A 7046-nucleotide genomic window follows, 5' to 3' on the forward strand; every position below is an offset into this window, starting at 1 on the left:
CTCTTTGACCAAAATGTCTCTTTTTCCCCCACCCTCCAATCCCTGGTAACCACCACTCTAGTCCCTGTTTCTATGAGTTTGGCTTTTGTGATTCCACGTGTAAGTGAATCATACAGTATTTGTCTTTCTCTGTCTGACTAATTTCATTTGCCGTAATGAAGGTCCTTAAGGTCCATCCATGTAGCTGCAAAGGTCAAGATGTCCTTCTTTCTCATGGCTGCGTAATATTCCGTTATATATTATATGTGGTTATGTGTGTGTATATATATATATATATATATACACACCACATCTTCATCCATTCATTTGTTGACAGACACTTAGGTTGTTTCCATGTCTTAGCTATTGAGAATAATGCTGCAATGAACATGGGAGTGCAGATAACTTTTTGAGACCCTGTCTTCATTTCCTTGGTATGTATACCCAGAAGTGGAGTTGCTAGATCATATGGTTCTATTTTTAACTTCTTGAGGGGCCTCCATAATGTTTTCAATCATGGCAGCACCAATTTACATTCCCACCAACAGTGCACAAAGGTTCTCTTTTTTCCCTATCCTCACTAACGTTTGTTATCTCCAGACTTTTTAATGATAGCCATTCGAACAGTTGAGAGGTGATATTTTATTGTGATTTTGATTTGTGTTTCCCTAATTATTAGTGCTGTTGAGCACCTATTCATGTACCTGTTGGCCATTTGTATGTCTTCTTTGGAAAAATATCTATTTAGATATTCTGCTATGTATCGGAAATAGGACAATTGACAAGGCCTTTATTCTCATGGCACTTATTATATTGTATCAAAAAATACCCAACTAGTTACACAAAAAATATAAAATTGCAGCTGTGTTTAAGAGCCTCACATATGAGGTGCTCAATACCATTAGGCTGTCTGATGCGGGAGGAGTTACCTAATACATAAGATGGAGGAAGCCTTTTTTGAGAAAGGGATTATTGAGCTGAAACTGAAGGATAAGTATGAATTTACTACTAGAAGAAGGAACTGAACTTCTAGTGGTAGTTTACTACTAGAAGAAGGAACTGAAGAAGGAACTTGAAGAGTTTGCTCCCTGAATAATATAGTATAAAAGTCTTGGAGCATGAAAAAGCTTGTTAAGGTTAAGGGTGTGAGGGCAACACACCTGTGGCAGAGAGGAAGGGAGGGAAAGACTGAGATTAAAGGAGGCAGGTTGGCGCCAAACCATTGCAGAGCATAGAGGGCAGGTAGGAAATTTTCTCTTTATTCTAAGTACAATGAGAAGCCATCAGATTACATACAGCAGGGGGTGGCCATGTTTGGATTTGTATTTCAAAAATATCACTCTGAAAAAAAACCCCATTCTGGCTCCTTTGTGAAGGACAATCTGGGCAGGAACTATAATGGTGTCAGGTAGAAGAGTTAGGAAGAGACCTCAGTAGTGTGAATGAGAAAGGATGGGAGGGAATTGGGAGATATGGGGAGAAGTGGTTAGATTTGGTTGATTGTTGGGTTGGTATAGGATTTCATGTAGAAAAATCATATTATTTTGGATGTTGAAAGATATTGCACTATTACCTTCTAATATTCAATGTTGTTGGTGAGAAATTGTATGACAAGTTGATGATTAAGTTTAGAGTGAAAAAAGAAGCAGTACACAGATGAAATGAGATGCTATTTCTAAAAAAGACAGGCATGCTAAGTAGACAAAATTAAAAAGGATATTTCTAGAGCACCTGACTGATAGCTTCAATCTAAGTATTTATCTTATATATACTTATATTTAAAGAAGATCAACAGTGCCACAAATAATATTCTTTTAATTTTTCAAGATCAATAATAATATTCTTTGTTAATTTTTTCATTTAAATAGAATTTAACCATTTATAAATTCTCACTTAAAATGATTTGTAGTGACTTAAGATGTGACAGGGAACTTTTTTTTTTTTTACTGATATATTCAGGGAATATTAAACTGATAAGAACAGATACTAAACTTGATCTTAGACAAAAGGACTAGAAGTAATATCCAGGGAATATTAAGGTGTTTTGTTCCTTCCTTAAAATTCACCACTTCTTGTACCTGATTTTTAAACATGTTTATTGACTATCAAAAATATGTTTTTATTTTATGCTTCCAGTGAGAGTTTCAGTGGATATTTTTGAGTTTTAAAATAAAAGCATTCAATTTCTGAATGAAGGATATGTCTTTTATGAAATAGAGTTTTGTACCTCAAAAGCGTTTCTGGGGCTTCCCTGGTGGCGCAGCGGTTGAGAGTCCGCCTGCCGATGCAGGTGACACGGGTTCATGCCCCAGTCCGGGAGGATCCCACATGCCGTGGAGCGGCTGGGCCCGTGAGCCATGGCCGCTGAGCCTGCGCGCCCAGAGCCTGTGCTCCGCAACGGGAGAGGCCACAACAGTGAGAGGCCTGCGTACAGCAAAAAAAAAAAAAAAAAAGAAAAGCTTTTTTCTGAAGGGGTTATCGTTTTTGTTGAATTTCTGGGTCTGTTGACACTATACTTCAGGTAAGTAATGAGGACCAATTAAATTATTTCTATGATGTCAGGCAATTTATCTTTATAAAGAATAATAGTAAATTATTGCAAATTATATGAAATTGTGCTTTGACATTTAAAAAATATTTTTATAAAACTGATTATGAATTTTATTTTTTATTTGTTATTCACTTTATTTTAACCTCTTCTTTGAAACATCATTTGGTAAGTAGTTTCCTAGAATTGTACAATATTTTGGTATCACTGATGAATGAATGTTCACTACAATTTGTTTTGGGAAACAAGATTTGAGGAGTTACTTCTTGGGGTATAATAGACTTGTCATGTTGACTGATGCAAAATGAAATGTTATTGGATTTCTGGGGTCTCAAATTGCTTAGTAGTGATTAGGACAGCAATTGGGCAGCAGCAGCGTCAAAGTGAAATGTGTTCATTGTCCGTCTAAAATTGGCCTGTGCTTTCTTGGTGGCTTATAAATTCATATTTCCTAGAAAATATTTAACGGTATTCTTGAAAGCATAAATCATTTCCAAAAGAATAAATCTTCATAGTTCCATTTTTTGAAGTCAGTCTTCTAGGCAGACTTCACTATTTGCAGTCTGTGTGATATTCACCATTTTATTACATACCTTTCAGAGCTGAGAATCCTCATAAATACCCTCTTCTAATGTTGGTAGATTAGTAGTGGCATTTATTTTTTTATTTTATTTTATTTTTTTAACATCTTTATTGGAGTATAATTGCTTTACATTGTTGTGTTCGTGGCTGCTGTATAAAAAAGTGAATCAGTTATACATATACATATGTTCCCATATCCCCTCCCTCTTGCGTCTCCCTCCCACCCTCCCTATCCCATCCCTCTAGGAGGTCACAAAGCACCGAGCTGATCTCCCTGTGCTATGCGGCTGCTTCCCACTAGCTATCTATTTTACATTTGGTAGTGTATATATGTCAGTGCCACTCTCTCACTTCATCCCAGCTTACCCTTCCCCCTTCCCGTATCCTCAAGTCCATTCTCTACGTCTGCGTCTTTATTCCTGTCCTGCCCCTATGTTCTTCAGAACCATTTTTTTTTTTTTTAGATTCCATATATATGTGTTAGCATACGGTATTTGTTTTTCTCTTTCTGACTTATTTCACTTTGTGGTAGTGGCATTTATTGAGATGGTATATATAAAGGACCTGGTATAGGCCAGGTATATAGAATATATGCAATAAATGAATATTCATTGTTAAATTTTATCATTATTTATTAATTTAATTATTTTTAGCAGGTCATAAAGAATTACATATTAATCTTTATTTCTAGCAGTGGGTCAGACAAGATAGCATCACTAAAATCTTTCCTTGAAAATATCTAAATCTACTGACAAAAATTTTAATTATTTTAGATGCATCAATGGCTGACCAGAAGTCAAAGAATATTGAGAAGGCAAAAAGTTAGTGAATGTAGTACCCTGAAGTGGTAAACAACTACTAAATCTGCATTTTTTGTTAGGAGCCAAACAGGTGAACTTGAGCTTTTATTTTTCTGGTCATATATGGAAATGAGGTATAGAATTCAAAGTCCAAAATGACCAAAGTTATGGAGTCCAATTGAAGATGTATTTGCATAAATCTGAGAGTCAAAATGGCATCATAACCAATGTAAGAGTAAACTTGCCCAAACTTACTTTCCAAAGCGTGAAACAGAAGATGGCTTATTAAAACCTTAGAAATCAGTTGCAACAAAAAGAGCTCTCCCCTATCAATACCAAAACTCAAATAACCTTAACATGACCTCTAACCTCTATTCATATGACTCCACATTGAAAGTCTTTTAATTTAGCTTAGAACTAGATACATGTATATGTATAACTGAATCACTTTGCTGTACACCTGAAGCTAACACAACATTGTTAACCATCTATAAAACAATATTAAAAAAAAAAAAAGAACTCGTTTTTCCTGCTGACTGATGCTACCAGTGGACTTAAGAAACAAACGCAAATCTTGTTTGCAGAAATTTGCCTTCACAAAATTCTCAAGTTATTTCGGTAGAAGGTGTTACATGAAATAGAAGCACATAACCAAAAAGGAAAAATACACAAGGAAATAATATATGTTGAGTTTTAGCCAGCAGAAAAATAAATCCCAGAAGATTCAGAACTGAAAATTAATATTAGAATTTAGCAGATATAGAATATAATTGGATTAGTTTGTCTAAGGAAACAAATTGAAAATATGAGTAAAAACCAAAAAAATGATGTAACATAACCATGTAGGTTTGAAGAAAAGTCACAGATTCTGTTAATGAAATGCAATCATTGAAATAAAAATTTCAGTCATGATGTAGCCGAATAGTACATTAGTGAAGTAAAAAAAAATGTATCTGAGGAAACTTTCCTTTATGTAGTGGCAAGGAAATATGATAAATGTGAAAGAATTTTTGAAAGACGTGAAGATATGAGAAGAATGAGGTCTAACTTGCATATAATTGAAATTCTGCGATCAGAAGAGAGGGAGAATGGGGCAGAAACAATATCTGGGAGATAATGGATTATAATTACAAAGAAATTCATTCATTCCATAAATATTTATTCTGTCAACTTAGTACTGGGTATATAACAGTGAATAAAACAGATACAGGGCTTCCCTGGTGGTGCAGTGGTTGAGAGTCTGCCTGCTGATGCAGGGGACGCAGGTTCGTGCCCCGGTCCGGGAAGATCCCACATGCCGCGGAGCGGCTGGGCCCGTGAGCCATGGCCGCTGGGCCTGCGCGTCCGGAGCCTGTGCTCCACCACGGGAGAGGCCACAACAGTGAGGCCCGCGTACCGCAAAAAAACAAAACAAAACAAAACAAAAAAAACAGATACAAATCTCTCTCTACCATCTTGGAACTCACAATCTAATCACTAGTAGAAGAGAGGCACCAACTGACAGATGCTTTCCTCTTTCTTTCCCTGCTGGATGATCCTGAGATGTTTTTCAAAAGACTTTTCAATACATTTGTAGCCTGGTACTACAGTCAAATTGATATTCTTTATTTTTTGCTTCAATCTCTCTTTCCATCCTTCCTTTTCCCCGGAATCACACTTCTACATAAACTACTCATACACATAGCTTTCTCTGAGGCTTTGCTTTTGGGGAATCCAGGTTGTACCAGAAGTGACCCTAAAATCTTGACCGTCATAATGGATTTGGAACTGGATTACTTACAAATTAAATGGCAGTAAAGACCCAATAAATTTAACAGTAAGTATGCTGCTATGAAAAACAGTATGGAGGCCCTAAAAAACAGAACTGCCATGGGAATTCCTTGGCAGTCCAGTGGTTAGGGCTCCATACTTCCACTGCAGGGGGCACGGGTTCGATCCCTGGTCGGGGGACTAAGATCCCACAAGCCGTGCAGCACTGCCAGGAAAAAAAAAAGAAGAACTGCCATTGATCCAGCAATCCCATTCCTGAGTATTTATCCAAAATAATTGAAATCAGAGTCACAAAGAGATATTAGAATTCCTATGTTCATCGCAGTGCTATTCACAACAGCCAGGGCATGGAACCAATCTAAATGTTCATTGATGGATGAATGGATAAAGAAAATGTGGTCTATACGTACAATGGAATATTTTTCAGCCTCAAAAAAGAAGGAAATTATGCAATATGCAACAACATGGATGATACTTCAGGATATTATGCTAAGTGAAGTAAACCACAGAAGGATAAATACTGCATGATTCCACTTACATGACGTATCTAAAATAATCAAATTCTTAGAATCAAAAACTGGAATGTTGGTTGCCAAGGGCTAGATGGAAGAGGAAATGAGAAGTTACTGACCAAGGGGTGCAATGTTTCAGTTAGGCAAGATGAATAGGCTCTAGAGATCTTCTGTACAGTATACGACTTATAGTAAGCAATACTGTATTATACGGTTAACATTTTAAGAGGGTAGATCTCATGTTCACTGTTCTTACCACAGTAAAATAAAAATTTTTAAAAAGAAAGCACAAAAACAAAAGGTGAACAGATTCAGGTTTTTCTGCCTTTCTTAGTCAATATATAGTCCTGGGAGAATTGATTAATCATATGTAAATGCATTAAAGGAGATTCTTCACACCATACACAAAAATATATAATAAAGAGATTAAAATTTCAATAGAAAGGAAATATTGTAAAACTCTTTGAATACAGTGTAGGAGAACATCTTCATATTTTCTGAGTAGGAAAATATTTATAAGACAGAAAACACACAAGCCATTAAGGAAAAATTGATAAAATTTACTTCAGTAAAATTAAGAATTCTTTCCATCTAAACACACCATAAAAATTAATAATATACAATGAAGTGAGAAGATATTTGCAACCTATGTAACTGACAAAGGATTAGCATGCAGAGCTCCTCCAAATCAATATAATCAAAACAAAGAACCTGGTAAAAAAAACCTTGAATAGTCATTTCACACAGGATGAAACTTAAATGGCACATAAGCCTATAAAAAGATGCTTAACTTCATTAGTACTTAGGAATATGTAAAATAAGTCTACAATGAGACACAGTTTCATGTCCACTAGA

General features: G+C 35.8%; 1 pseudogene; it reads right to left on the minus strand.

Annotated features, from left to right (window-relative positions):
• Positions 1-1894: 1894 nt before the first annotated feature.
• LOC113613426 (uncharacterized) lies at positions 1895-2001 on the minus strand (annotated as a pseudogene).
• Positions 2002-7046: the final 5045 nt, after the last annotated feature.

Source organism: Aethalodelphis obliquidens, unplaced genomic scaffold (assembly GCF_003676395.1).
Source record: "Aethalodelphis obliquidens isolate GAN/ISIS:26980383/991018 unplaced genomic scaffold, ASM367639v1 scaffold3, whole genome shotgun sequence".
In the NCBI taxonomy this organism is placed as follows: Eukaryota; Metazoa; Chordata; class Mammalia; order Artiodactyla; family Delphinidae; genus Aethalodelphis; species Aethalodelphis obliquidens.